This window comes from Peromyscus californicus, unplaced genomic scaffold, assembly GCF_007827085.1.
Source record: "Peromyscus californicus insignis strain IS unplaced genomic scaffold, ASM782708v3 Scaffold_4__1_contigs__length_199733344, whole genome shotgun sequence".
Classification (NCBI taxonomy): domain Eukaryota; kingdom Metazoa; phylum Chordata; class Mammalia; order Rodentia; family Cricetidae; genus Peromyscus; species Peromyscus californicus.
In genome coordinates, this window is record NW_026294562.1 from 71475509 (window position 1) to 71491014 (window position 15506).

The following is a 15506-nucleotide window of genomic DNA, read 5'->3' on the forward strand; positions in this document are numbered from 1 at the left end:
TAGATGGGTAGATGATGATGGTGGATGGATGGATGGATGGATGGATGGATGGATGGATGGATAAATTAGTAGATGGATGGATGAGTTAATAGATGGATAAAGGGTGGGAGAATAGATGGACATATACAAAAACCATACACAGCATTCACACACATGCACACATATGCCATATGTATGTATATTTATAGTGTATGTGCATGTGTTTGGGTGAAGTGCTGGATATTCCATGCAGGGAGACACAGAGAAAGATCAATGGCAGCCAAATGTTTGTGTTCAGAGAAGCTGAAAGGTACCTGAGCTCATGAGAAGAGGAAAGAGTGACCAGGAGAGACTGGAGGGCCAGAAAGACAGAACCAAGCCTAAGCGATGCTTCTCAGGATAATGTGAGATGATGAAGGCTCTACCTGGGAGGAGTGAGCAGAGAAGGCTTGGGTAGGGGATAGAGGAAAGAGGGACCAGGGTAGACTCCTGTAGGAGCCACATAGGCCATCTGGACACTCTCCTAGGATTCTATAACTGGGACAGAGATACAGGGATGGAAATTCATTGGCTGGTATGAACTCATTCATCCCAGTGAGCAAGCCTTAGATACTTCCTGTTCATGTTGCCTGTGGATGGCTGCTGCTTGCTGTCTTAGGTCTGCACTTCCTGAGAACATGTTTGGAGTCATTTCCCAGACTTCCTTATGGACCTTTTGATCTGACTAGTGGGATACAAACAGAATCAAAATGGGCATTTCAGACATGGCCCATCCTGAACCTCCCCCCTACTGATGAGTGAGTGACAAGGATCCCAAGGGCACAGCAGGGAGGAATCACTAGATGGAAGGAACGTGGATGCTGAATGACTGCGCAGAGCCATGAGCACCCGCCATTGCTGTGGCACGCTCAAGTGGGCTAAGCTGCCGCGGTGCTGTGTGTGTTAGAGAAAGTGCCCTGGTTTGATTGTTAACAGTTCTGGTTCTTCCACTTCTGTGCCTTCAGGCTCCCTGCAGATTCCTTCCAATATTCTTTCATACTCATTCTATCACCTGCAATCAAAGTTTAACTATGATCTACAAGCTAGAAGTGGCCTTAGAGACCATTTCCCCAAACCGAGGGCCCTAAACCACCACACCAGCATGATGGTGCATCCAGGACGAGAAGCCAGGCCCCAGGCTCCTCCACTTGGCCCCTTTCTATTGCTCTGGTATCTGTCTTGTGCAGAACATAATAAATCTGGATTCCTTTGATGGAGTGAAATGCACAGAGTCACCTCCAGGCATTGATTTTGCCCAGAGGACCCCCACACCAGCCCTGGGGGCTCAGAGTGGGGATCGATGGTGGGGTCTGGCTCTGTGGTTGTAAATTGCAGCCCAGGAAGGCATGCAGACCTGTTCGCTGGCAGTAAATTCAGCTGCGGCTAGCAGCTCAGATTTTCTCCTTTGGTGATTCTACCTCATAGATCAGAGCAAAAGGAGAGAGAGAGAGAGAGAGAGAGAGAGAGAGAGAGAGAGAGAGAGAGAGAGAATTTCTTGTCTCCTTTATTTTTTCTCAATAGTTTAAAGAAACTTGTAATTTTAAAACAATTTTAGAGTCCAGGAAGAGATGCCCTGATAGTACAGGGAGCCACACACTCGGTCCAGGGTCCCCTGCTGTTAACATTTTATGTAGTCCAGTTATAAAGATAGGAATTAGCACTGGCACTGCCATGAACTGAGCTACAGACTCTGTTGGGACTACCTCAGTTTCCCACTAATATCCTTTTCTGTTCCATCCCTGGATACGGAGATCATCATATCTCCTGTGTGTCTACCATCCCCGAGCACTGATGTCTTCCTGGGTTTTCATCACCATGACAGTTTGGTGTTTTATAGACTGCCCTTCAATTCGAGTTTGTCTTTTGGTTGCACTGTGGCTGTGGGTTCCATGGGGAGGAGGAGAGTGCAAAGCCAAAGCACTCTTCTCTCTGTGTCACCTCCAGGAGTGCACAGCACTGTGACTTATCACTAGTGACTGTCCCTTTACCTCCTGGGTAGTGTGGCATCTGCCAGGGCTCACCACTGAAAGATTCAGTAGTCTCTCTGGTCTAGTAGTGTCCTGCTCAGCCTGCCTCAGGGACCCCTGGAAGAAAGGGGAAACCCAGGGTAATTTTTTTTTATGATTTGTCTGTCATCGTCACAGCTGCTCATGGACAGGGAACAGTGGACAAAGAGCCAGGCTCAGAACTTCCTCTTTAAAAACAAACAAACAAAACAACAACAAAAAACAAACAAACAAAAAAGCTACTATAATTGTGTGTGTCTGTGTATCTGTGGCGGGGAGGGCTATGTGCACATAAAATGCAGGAGCCAATGGAGGCTAGAGGTTTTAGATCCCCCTGGAAGTGGAAGCCATTGTGAGTCACCTGACACAGATCCTGAGAACCAAACTTGGGTCTTCTGCAAGAGCAGTATACACTCTTAACTGCTGAGCCATCTCTCCAGCCCCCAGCTGATCTCTTTTTAAGCACCTAGTGGAAGCTAGGGGGGCTGGAGGTCGTCTCCTTGCTTTGCTCTGGAATCTGAGAGAAAGAGAGACAAGAGTCCCCAAACCAGGCTTCTGGTTTTCTGGGGGAGTAGGGACTTGGTATTCTTTTGTTCTGCAAGGTTCAGGATAAAGCCGACAAGCAAAGAAAAGTGGCCAATGTTGACCAGGGGCTGTTATGCTTATCACTGGACAGATGCTGGAGCCAGATGCTCCAACATTGGGGGGTTTGTTTGATTGGTTTGGGGATCCTGGATGTAGAACAAGGAGCCTTGAGCACACTAGGCAAGTGCCCTGCCGCTGAGCCACAGCCCTTCTCCAATATGAAACTTCTTCGGTAAGCAGCACCCGGCAGAGCAAAGCATCCACTAAAGAGCAGTTTGCATTTGGGGATGTAGGTTATGGATACCAGTGTGCCTGGTAGGAGCGACATCAACAGAGAGAGGCTGGATCTGAGGTCCGAGATCCAGCACACTTACCATATTCACCACCTGGCCACAAGTGACCAGAGGGAGCCGGCCCTGTGTCTGGAATAATGTTCTCGGCTTTGGCTGTGTGTTAGAATCTCCCAGGGAATATCGCAAGTACTAATTCCCTAAGCACTGCCTGGAGGATGACTTCATTTGTGTTCAGGGGACCGGAAATGCAGCTGTGTTTAAAAGCTCCCTTGATGAGTGTTCTGTTGGACTAACATTGCAAACCAACTAACTGGCCGTTTCCTTGGAGTGTGGTCCTCCTGCTAGCCCCCAGAGATAGAAAGAGGAGCCTGGGGCTGCCCCACCCTGCTCCAATCCCCCTCCTTCCACCTCCCCTCTCCTCTTCTCTCTTCTCTCAGGTGGAATTTTAACCTGCCTTTGAGGTTCCTCCTCTGCCAAGACTCAGGCCAACCCACCTGAGCAGCAGGTGAAGTGACCAGCAAGAGGCTCCGGCCACAGTATATTTCACCATTTCTGCTTTCTATTGCTCTTGGCAGAGAATCTTCTGGGAGATTGGAAGGACAGAGACTTGACCCCTGCTCTGAACCACTTCCCAAACCTTCCAAGTTTACTGTGCAAAGTACATTTCTGTGCCTCTCGTGTGTTTGAAGAGGATGTACGTCAGAAAGGGTAGGCAATCTGCCCAAGCTCACACATCATGAAGTCCATCTGTGAGGCGGATACTGGATGGCATCCTTCCAGCTCTGAACCCTTTTCCTGTCATGGAAACTGTGTTTGTCCTCTGCCTTTCCCCCTATGGGATTTTTGGTTTGTTTTATTTATTATTTGTGTGTGTGTTGTGGGTGAATATGTGGGCACATGCAAGCCATGGCATATGTGTGGTGGTCAGAGAACTGTGTGGAATTGGTTCTCTCTTTTTATCTTTGTGTGGGTTCTGTGAACCAACTCAGGTCGTCTGGATTTCCTGAGCCACCTCACCAGCCCCGTCCTCTGTTTTTGATCAAACCAACCTGATTAGATTTTTACTGAAAGTAAAAAATAATGAGTGGTGAGATCTAAGTCCTGAAAGGATTGGGAATCAGCACGACTGCCCTATCCTGAGGGCTTCCTGGGCCAGGTCTGGTGCTGCTGGCTACCTGCCTGGCTTTGCCGTCAAGTTGGTGGGATGGAAATAAGCCCAACTCCCCTGGGAAAACATCAGAGGTGAGGTATGCCAAACCCCCTTATGTGACTTCCCTCAAAGTCACCTAGAATACGTTTTTCAGCCCCTGGCCTCCTTAACTATCTCCAGGTGTCAGCATCTACAGTTACCCTGCTCTTACTCTGGGTGAGTTCCACTTTCTGGAACATGCCACTTGCATGGTGTGATGGTCACCTTGAGGATGGAACTTAGGGCAGAAACCTCCAGATCATGACTCAGGACCAGGGTGGAGTCCCCATCCCTATGGCATATTCCCTGAGCCTGTCTGGGCAAAGAGGGATCACAGTGCGTTACTGAGGTAGCTACTGTCCCAGGTCACCCTGTGCACCCAGAGGACACGGATGAGAGCTACCCAGAACTTCCCCTGGGCCAGCCCAGCAGGCTCACCTGAATACCACCCGAAGTTTCAGTTATAGACACCCACTTGAGGGATGGAAGCAAGGTCTTCAGACCAAGGGCATTGACAATACACCCTTGTAGACTGAAGCTTCTCAGTCCCCCACCTCCCGGTCCTGCCCATGCAGCAGCCATTTTTATAAAATAATCACTCAGAGGCTTAATATTAATTACAAACTGTTTGGTCTATGGCTAGCTAGCCATTACATCTTAAATTAACCCATTTCTATTAATCTATGTATCACCACTTGTCGCGTGGCTTTACCTGTGTTCTATTATATCTTGCTCCCCTGGTAGCTCACAGTGTCTCCCCGACTCCGCCTTTCTTCTCCCCGTATCTCTCTTGGATTTTCTGCCTGGCTATATCCTGTGTTGCCATAGGCCAAAACAGCTTCTTTATTAACCAATAGTAGCAACACATATTCACAGCATACAGAAAGACCATCTCACAGCACATCCTGAATCTAAGCAAGCTCCCAGGCACCTTTTCTCACTAGAGTTTGAGAAACACAGCCTGAACCCTGGGTCTCCATAAAGGACCTGCAGCTTCAGGCTCACCGGGAGGCTTATTAGAAAGGCAAATTTACAGGACAAACCAGTCCCACTCAATCAGAAGCTCAGTAGAACGTAATAACCTGTCCTACCCAGGCTTCCAAGAGGGAACCCTACTTGGAGCACTTCTCTGCCTCCACATATCCTGCTCTAACTGGAGGATTTACTGCACCCCACAGCTGTCAGTAAGATGAGCATCCTGGGAAGCAGTCCACCAGAGGGTAAAGACCAGTCTTAGAGAATCATCTTCTGCCTCTCAGACCCTCGTCAGGAAGATGGACATCTTGCATTCATGCTGAAACCCACACCAGGACTCACTTAACTCATAATACCTGTGAGTTCTTTGAGGGGGATCACCAGAAACTAGAAGAACAGCCAGGCTCAGGGCTTTCTCTGGCTCCTTCCAAGGTCCAGCATCCTGGAGGACAGCATGACTAGATGTGACAAGCAGTGAGCCTTGGGTGCGTTCCCAAGCGACGGGCATCTCTAGAAGGCCAAGTGACTAAATTCTCCAAGATCTGAACGTATATGTATATGCCATGACCTGTGGAACCATTCCATAGTGACCAGAGTTCCCCTTAGCATCCACGTGTGCATGTGTATCTACATCAATAAAGACTCATGCCCCAGGTTTATTCACTTAATTGCACACACTCTGAGGTCCCAACACCTAGGAAACTGATAACTGCAGCTGGTGAGCCAAGACCTCATTAGTAGACAACTTGATACTCTACCTAATGCACATGAGGCCACAAAGTAGGTCCCCAAGCCCACCTGGCAGCAAGCCTGACCCCTTCTCTGGGTTCCCTTCTCATTCCAAACGGGGCTTCTGGCTGAGGCCGAAGGTCAGAAGAACCAGGCTTGGACAGGCCTAAGCAGATGGTCATCCTCTGGGTTGTCCCTGACCATGCTGTGTAGATTGACTGTCCCCTAGAGAACCGTCACCACCTATGGACTCATGGAATGTGTCCCTGCAGCTCCATAGAGGTGAGCACAGCATCCTCCTGCCTGCTGGGTCCCCCAGAGCCCGGTGGCTCCTTGTCCTCCTTCAGATCCTGCTCATCAAGGGACCTCATCTGTTGTGGAGCCCTAAGGCTCAGAAGTTTCTGTTCCAGACCAGCTAGTACTCTGGCATTCCAGTGTTGCTGTGACAACTGGCCAGAACCAGCAGCAACCCACTTCCTGAGGCCAGAGTCTAAAGTCAAGGTGTCCCCAGGCCTATGCTCCCTGCCAAGGCTCACAGTGGTTCCGGCCTTTTGGCATGGCTAAGACACTGTCACCTACAAGGTTCAGGCTTGGGAACTCACAATGGAGGTATTCTTAAAAATCACATCTTTTTAAGTCAGTTTACAGCTTTGTGTTGGGCCACAAGCATGGTCGTTTTCAGCTCCATGCACCCCCAGGGTGCCATGTTGGACAAACCGGCTAGAGAAAATTTTTTTACTCTCTCCTCCTGATGGCTCAGAAATCCCTCACTTCCAATGCCTTGCTCCGGCATCTGTATCCTTTCAAATGCTTCCTGTCTTCCTTGTGTGTCTGGTCCCCTGTCCAAACACCCTCTTTCTCTTCTTGGATGAGGATGCTGGTGACAGGATTGGGTCTGCTTGGCTCTAAGGTTAACTTTAACCTTAACCAAGTTAGATCCTGCAGAGATAGCGTCTGTTTCCGAAGCCCTGCATATAGATCCTGAGGACTGGGATCCGTAAATCTTAGAGGACACAAGTCACATCACAGCTGCAACTGTGTCTCATCAAGTCCCTGGGCACATGAGCAGAGTATCTCACCCCTTGGTGGTCCAGAGGCCCTTGTTGGCTGCCTCCTGGCCTCTGTCAGTCTTCCTTCTTCCAACTTTCAGGGTGTGTGAAGAATTATTTATTCAGTACCCTGTGGCTGTCACAGGGTCCCCTGAGCACCATCACAGTTTCCAGAACCCCCCCCCACACACACACATCATCATGAGATAAGAATCACTGACTCCTTGGTGCAGATGTGGAAACTGAGGCACAGGAGGCAAGTGGCTTGCCTAATGTCGCACAGTTAAAAGGCATATCTAGGTCTTCAGAAGCGAAGCCCGGAGTTTCTGTTGATCTCGGTCTCTGTGACATCAAATGGAGAATCCCTCTAGGGTGGGGGCCAGGCTCCCTGGGGGCCGGGCTCATGACAGGCCCTTTGATTAAAAACGTGTCAACTCTCACAGATGTATAGGAGATGGAGATGGTAAAGCAGCCCTGCCCTCTCTATCCTCTGCCTCCTATGCCGCTGAAAACACATGGATGAGGTGTCATGAGAATATTTCAGGACATAAATATCCTCCAGAGAGCCTGTGTCCTACCGCTCGGATTGTTATGGCAATCCTTCGCACTCCTTAGCATCTGCTGTTCAGAATGTTTCAAACCTTGAATAGGGAATGACGTTCGGGCATAAATCAGCAGTGGATCACAGCCTTGCCTCCTCTGGGCCCTGGGCTGCCTTGTGTGCTCTCAGTTGCTGAGGTAGTAGTTATTTTAAGTGCTACTTGGTTTAAAAGCCTGGTGACAGATCGGTGGCTTTTCTGTATGTGGTGGGTCATTTGTGTGACTGATTTTATGACTCGCACTGCCTGCTGAAGGACAGCTCTGGACAGGTTGAAGCAGCGAGCTCTAAGGTCAGCGAGCAGTGGGCTGAGCCAATAGGGAGGCCCGGCCTACCTTGTTTTCTTCCAACTGACTGTCAAGCAGCTAGACCTGGCCAGCAAAGAAATAAAAGAGGAACACTGTTAGGATTCTGGGGTCTGATGTTAAGTCTTTCTCACTGGATACGGAGTTCGGTGACTGGCAGCCATTGGCTGGCAGGCTCCTCCAGACAGCCACAGGCCGCTGTTGCAGCTGTAGGTGCTCAGGTACTCCCTGTGCACTCCTCCCAGATGGCCAAAAGAAGAGGGAGAAGGTATGGCTGCCTCGCTTCTGCAGCTCACACAGACCCGCCAGCCCTGTCAGAAGCTTGATTTATCTTTGTCACTCCAGGGGGACAGACTTGTGTTTGCCGCCGGCAGGCAGCCTTAGCTGTCAGAGTGGGTATGCCCGTGTGCCCCTGTCCTGAACTGTGGACACTGGGACAGAGGACACTCTCTCGATCCAGATGGGAATGATCCTCTCCAAATTCCATTACACATGACTCTCACTTTTTCCATTCCCTGGTTATTGAACACCCCTGTGGGCCTTGACCGTGGGCTTTTTGTTCCATCCTTACCCTAGAACCGCAGCAAAATGACAGGAGCCGTTCTGGCCAGTGTCCCAGGGAACCCGTTTCTCAGGAGGACCCAGTGACCTGTCTGCCACTTGTGTCTTGTAGAGAGATTCCTTGTGGTCCACAGCACGATCCTGTCCTCTGCCCATCCACAGGAGCTGAGGACATGTTGTCTGCCTTAGTCTTTTATCCAGTGTCCGGCTGGACCACATACTGAGCACCCCATCCCCACAAGAACTTCCAAGGCTCTGAACAGAAGGAAAACTCCCCAAATCCAGCACCCACCTCCCTCAGTGAGGATGTCAGGAGGAAAGGAGTCTGAGACCATTGGCAGCATTCAAGATACAGAAGAAACTGAAAGACATCTGCCCAGTGGGAAAAGATGCCCTATAGAAAGCTAAGAAGTGCTCCCGTGGCTTTTAAAATATCAAACTGAAAATGTCAAGCTTCATCCGAGAGAAAAGACAAATTGTGGAAATTCCACATCATGGAATATTGTACGACAACAAAAACCATCAGACTAAAATTCCATGTATTGATTCAGGTAAGTCTATGAATGATATTGAGTGAAACACCCATCATGTTGTGTGGAAGAATGCATACAGTATGATATCACACTGAAAACCTAAAACCTAAGCAGAGAGGACCTTGCTTTCCACATCTAGGCTGGTGAGTCACTGAAGAGCACAAAGAGAGAAGCAGGATGGTGAGGTTCCAAACTCTGTTCTGAGGCCATGAGGCTGCCCTTAAAGACAGGACCTTAGGGATGGGGCTGTCACCCTCCTCCTGATGTCAGGCAAACTTGTCACTCTTAAAAGTGAACCATTTGGCTCTTTTCAGCCCCAGCTCTCCTTCTGTGCCTTGGACAAGGTTCCTGTCTCATGAGAGCATTTCTAGTGAAAGGGACTGACAGCAGTCATTGGTTAATGATGAAAACTGCCCTTTACAGAGCCAGGCAGAGCACCCAGTGCATGGTGCCTACCAAATCAATAGTCAGAGACATCCAACATAGATGTCATCATCCAAAATAACCAAAAGTCAGCACGATAGTATCCAAAGAATCATGGGTTTACTCGGGAACAGTAGAACATGGCTGTGGGAGCCCATCGGCCATAGTAAAGCATGCGTGTCTTCAAAAGCGCTGAAGCAAGTTCATGGAAACAAGAGTTAAGAGGTTTGCTGCAGGAATTCTGAAACAGTCACAATGATAAATACCAAGGATTTCTGGCCAGTGGGTGTCTTGGTACAGGAACTTGATGCATGAGGTTTTGGTGGCCTTCATGTGGCATGTCCTTCCAGCAGTCTTTTGTGATATCAGATAATTGTGCATAAGAACTCTTTCTTGTAACCTCCTGGCTTCATTGACTTAGTTTTGATAGAGAAGACACAAGGAACTCCAGTTTTAAGCTTTTTGATTTTTATTTTATGTGTATGAGCATTTTGCCTACATGTGTGCATGTGTACCACATGAGTGCATTGTCCAAAAGAGACAGAAGAGGGGATTTGAACCACTGGAACTAGAGTTGCTGGTGGTTGTGAGCCACCATGTAGGTGCTGGGAACTGAACCCGGGTCCTCTGCAAAAGCAGATGTATCCCTAACCACAGAGCCATCTCTCCAGCCCCCAAGGAAGTGCTATGCTCCTGAGGAAGTTCACATTTCTTTCACAGTGTGTAAGATGTGACTTTTGTGTGCTATGGGGCTGCGGAAGGCCAGAATCTACCATGCATGGAATAATTCTGTCTCTAAGCATTGAAACCAGAGGGCCCGGAAACCCTGAGACAGTATTGGCATGAGTATCTGAATCTGGATTTTTCAAACCCAAGGTGGGAGGTGTCTCAGCTCCTGAAGACGAAATGTCCCCCTCTCTACCTTTCCCTCCTATTCAGATCTCAAGGGAGAGATGGGCTTCATTGAATCAGATTAGAAAAATACATGAATGAGTCAAATCCCCTGTGTGTCCCTCCCCACATAGTTACCCGGTCAATCCCTTGCACGGTTCCAACCCGAAGGGAAGAAGAGCTGAAGGGCTCTGTGGTCCCAAAGCCCCATTGCCCCAGGCCATTGCCCCCAGGCCTCCTCCCCTCTTCTGCCACTCTCATGGCTCCAGCCATGCTGGCCTCCTGCATGTTCCTTAGGCAGGCTAGGTGGGTACTGTCTCTAGGTCTCAAAGCTTGCTGGGCCATCCTCCGGGACTCTTGTTCCCTACATGTCAGGGTGGTTTCCTCCACCCTTCCTATCTCTACCCAAATGTCACCTTCGCCACATACCTGCCCCCACTGACCCCTCTAATGTGACTCCCTCCCCTTCTGCTTCTCAGCCCTTTCCCGCTCAGTTTGTATCTTAGTTTTTCCTTGAGAAACGAGCTGGTTTCCTTTTTGATTGCGCACGAGCTTCGGGAACACGGGGCTACACACGGAAGCTGTGGTGAGCAGAGGAGATACCTGTCTGCTGAGTAGTAAAAAAGCTGAGGAAAGACCCTTGGCCACATGGTGTGGAGTCTGCACTCTCAACAGGCAGCTCCCACAGACCCAGCTCTGCAGGCCAGGGAGCTTCAAGAGTGATGAGAGAGGGGTGTGTGCAGCTCAACTTCTCCACTCTTACACAGCTCACAGTCCCACCGCGTAGGCAATGGTGCCACCCACAGTGGACTGGATCTTCCCATATCAATTAATTTCATTAAGATAGTCTCTCACAGAACGACCCCATGAAGACCACCTCGCATTGAGACTCTCTTCTCAGGTAATTCTAGATTGTATCCAGTTGATGATTAAAGCTAACCACCATACACCTTCATCCCTGTTGGGAACTGTGAGGGTGGAAAGAGAGCAGGGGAGAAAGAAAGGAAGAGGAAGAGGAGCCAGGAAGAAGCTCCAATCGCCTGAGTAAGGGTTGCACAGGAAGCATGGAAGGAAGGAGACCCCAGTTTTGCTGTGTGTGATGTGCAGAGCCACTGGGCCTGGGTGATTGAGGACCCCCTAACCAGTTGTGTCTTTGAGAAGACTCCCAGTGTCTCTGTGCCCTGAGTCCTCACTAGGAGTAGGGGTACAACACAGATGGAAATACTTGGTGCACAAGGGTGATGCTCGGCAGATAGGCAAGGCGATCGCACATGCACCTGGGTGGGCTTGGGAAATGCTACACACACCAGCACCGCTGTGCCTCAATGTTCCCATTCAGCAGGTCAGGAAAAACACAGGCCCATCCGCTTGGCTCATTTGCTCCCTGCTACTGCTCACCCCCACCCCCCTACCCAAACCTTTACCCACACAGAACTCAGAAAGATCTTTTGAGTTGGTGTATCAGGTGATGTCACCTCCTCGGCAAACCTTGCTGGTGCTTCCACACTCGAGACTGGAATGCCAGATCCTCGAAGTCCTTCCAGTCCCCAGATCCTCAGGGATCTCCTCTCCCACTGCTGGCCCAGTGACAGCAGTCGATAGCTGACTTCTGGGCATGGGGACTCTGGCACCTGCCATCTCTAGATTTTAACCTTACTGTTCCTTCTAGCTAGAGCAATGCTTTCCCCAGAACAAATGCCCTCCACGACTCGCCCCAGAACCTCTCCCAGTTACTGCCTCCCATACCCCCCCGTCTCATATTTAATCCTCCCTGCTCCCTGTACACCTGACTTTTGTGTATTGGGACACAACATACTTGAGTTCCATTGTTTATTTTGTCTCCCCACCAGAATACAAGCTCCACAAGGGTGGGGACTTCGTCTTGGCCATGTTGTCTTGTTTCCAACAGCCGAGACCGAGGCACAGGGTGTTTATTGAGGTGATGAGTTCCTGTTCCTCAGACATAGGAACTGGGGCTCAGTGAGAGCGAGTGCTTACCAAGAACCCTTGGCTCTGGGGCTAGGCTGGTCCCTGGGCAGTGGTGTGCTGGCAGGTGGTTAAGAGCTAACACTCCAGAAGCAAAGTCCTGGCTGTGTTTGCTGATTTTCCTGGTGTAAATATTGCCAAAATGGATGGTGCCAAGCCGTGATGTGTCTGGTGGGCTCTTAAACAAAACAATGCAAGCTGAAGCAAAGCTGTCTCCTGCTCCGTAGGTTTACAGCCCTGTCTGTAAAATCGCCAGGCTGTGTTGTATGCAGTACCGCCTCAGACCACCAGGGGACAGCCTTTCCCCACTGAAGACACAGACGCTCTCAGCCCTCAGCGCTACAGCCAGGCAGGGGATAGTGGGCCCCGCTAGGTTTATGAGTTACTGATGATGCCCAGCCCTGGGTGGCTGTCTGTCTACACAAAAATGGGAAACAAAACAAAACAGAACACCAGACTGGGATTTGAATGGATCTCTGCCGACCCCTGGAGAGTGGAGAGTCAGTAGGTAGAAGACCGATAAGGATCCCCTCCCCCATGGAAGCTTTGGCAGGTGGCACTTCCCATGCTTTAGGCTCTGTCTGAGGTCCTGGCCCCTAAAGGCCAACTCAGTGTCACTCAGAGACCTACAGCAACATGCTAGCACCATGCTTCTTTCCTCTGGCTGTGGCTCATTCGCTTAAACCTATCCTGTTAGGCCTTGGGGATGATTGCGGCAGGCTGATTCTACCTGAACTCCTGATACTGGTAGTCACTGCAACAGAGGGGCATTTCCTGGTAAGCCTGGGCTCAGGGCCTTGCCTGGGTCTTCACCAAAGTGATTCCTTCCACCTGGTTAAGAAGCACAGGGCCGAATGAGGCGCCTGTGTTGCCCAACAGTAGGGCCACAGCATTATCTTCTGAGCGGTCCTCTGTCAGCCGGCCCAAGGTACTGGGTTCTCACTGGGCCTGTGGAGCCTCCCAGTGGGGGTCCAGGGCCTCCTCACTGTTCCTCTTGCGATATTGTCCACCAGAGGCTCCAGAAGCCTCCACCGGCTTCCACACTTGCAGATGACAAACCTTATCATCCTTATTCTCTTCTCGGGCATCTCTGAGGGCCCTTGCCCTGAAAAGCCTCCAACACATACACTCTGAGGTCTGGCAGCAAAATCTGGACCCTCCCTAAGGAAAGAGGGTATGATGTCATCCCACCCCAGGGGGTGGAGTTCAAACATGAGTTCACAGCCTAGTTCATCCACTGAAGCCTCAGGGGGAAATACCTAGACTTTCGGCCACAGTTTCTTTCAACTTCCTTGGTTGGTCAGTGGGGACAGAATAAGACTGTCCCTGGGGTCAGGGAGAGTCATGTCCAGTCTGAGCAGTGTGGCTGGACTCGTGACTTGTAAAAACTGCGTGGTTTGTCAGAAGGATAACTGTAGATATGTGTTACCTGTGTGTTAGCCTGTTCTGGTCACATCAGAGGTGAGCTGTGTAGCAAGCCAAGGAAAGCCTGATCTTCCTAGAGTGCTAACACCGTAAGAACTAAGCCAACTCTTCACTCCGAGGCTAGAATGGATGGCCCTGGTGTTTAAAAACACGGGTGGCATCTTTACAAGAACACTAGCTGGTTTAAAAATGGACTTGGAGGCAACAGCACACGGGAGTCCCTGACCTGAAGCCTGGCCATTTCCCACAGGCAAGCAGCGCATGCTGTAACAGTCACTTCCCTTGTGGGGCGGCCCAGCGCTGAGGCCCTGGGCTAAGGGGCTATCTGCTCATCTGCAGTGTCTCTCCCATGTCTTTTTCTTTTTCTTTTTTTAAAAAGCTGTGCAGAAAGAGCATGCTGGAGATTAAAACTGATTTGCTTCTCTGTTTTCTCATTTGCCCAACTCTTTTAGGACTCGAGTGGAAAACAGGTAGCATTCAGAGAAACTGAGGTAGGTAATGAGAGACTGCCACGTTGGGCTAAGGTTGGTAAAGCTTTGGGTCATGGTTCTGTCATGTGGAGTGGTAGACACTGCGACAGCACCAGGACCCTCCTGTGCCATTTGGATTATCCAGTCACAGCAGAGGTCTCCTAATAGAAATACAAGGACAGGGATGACAGGTCTGCCAGGGGGGTGCGGGGGAGGGGGAGACTACCTCACCTTCCTTCAACCCTGCAAGCTCCCAGTGGGGAGTCTGTGGTTGAGGACATCTCACTGGAGAGTTTCCCAGAGGGAGAGGATGGTCCAGTGGTAGTGGGGGTGGGGATGTAGCATACTCCTGCATGTCCCTGCCAAGCCTGAGCACTAGGTCCCCCCAAGAAGTATCCCAGTGCTCAGCCCCTGGACAGGCCTGGGCCTCTGAGATACCTGAGACACCGCCCAGTTGGGGAGAGTCAAGTGCAGAGCAAACACCTGCACAGGTGTTTCCAGGCCCCCTGCTACGCCCACTACCCCTGGATAATGGCACTCTGAATGAGCCTGGGAAACTTAACTCCTGCTTGTCCTCAAGTGAATGGGGATCTGGGGCTCCGCTCACAGCCCCTCAGGGGGATTGTTGCATTGCAGAGGAGGGACATTCCCCAGGCCTGGGTACCAGGCAGCTGCCCAGGGTTCTCATCATGTTCAGGTGCACTGGGGATAATGTCTCAAAGGACCATGGGAAGATTAGGATACCCTAGATAAGCTGGTCATCGCTGGCTGCTACAGGCCTTCAAAGCTTTTTAGCCATGATGTCCCTTGAAGGGGAAGGCTCGTCAGCTGTGTCTTCATGGACCTCAATCGCTTCTCTCCCATGTTTCAAGACTCCAAAGGCCCACAGTTCACACCTGAGGTCAGTGCATGCTGCCAGTCACCCCCTACCTTCTTGTAAGCTCCAGTTCCCTTTCCTCTCACTTTCCCCCACACCTCGGGGCTCTGGTGCCTTTTTCTGCAAAGCTGCCTGTCTGACCCCGGCCCTGGGTGTGGGTACCAGGTAGTTGGTGGGTGCTCGGTGAGTTGGCAGACCCTAGGCCAGTGCAGTCCTCCAAGTCAGCTAGGCCACAAGGGAGTGGAAATGATTTTCCCATCGGTGCTGGGGCTGCATGTGGCAGGAAGAAAAACCTTTTTTTTTCCCCCAAATAGTTCAAAATGTTAATTCAAGACTCAGGGGATGAAGAAGAGAGCAAAGCCCGGGAGAGGCAGCTAATCGGCTCTGGTTCTAGTCCAAAGCCCAGTTCCTCACTTGAATGCTCACTGAGCATTCCCAGAAATGACATTGTAGCCTCTCTGAACCCAGTCTCGGCCTTTGCACAGTGGCATATGTCTCGGGGAGCTGAGCTGGGGAAGCCCCACTCAGGAGAAGCTACGAGCCTCCACTGGGCTGGAAGCTGGCAGTCAGGGAACATTAGCAACTACAGGCTC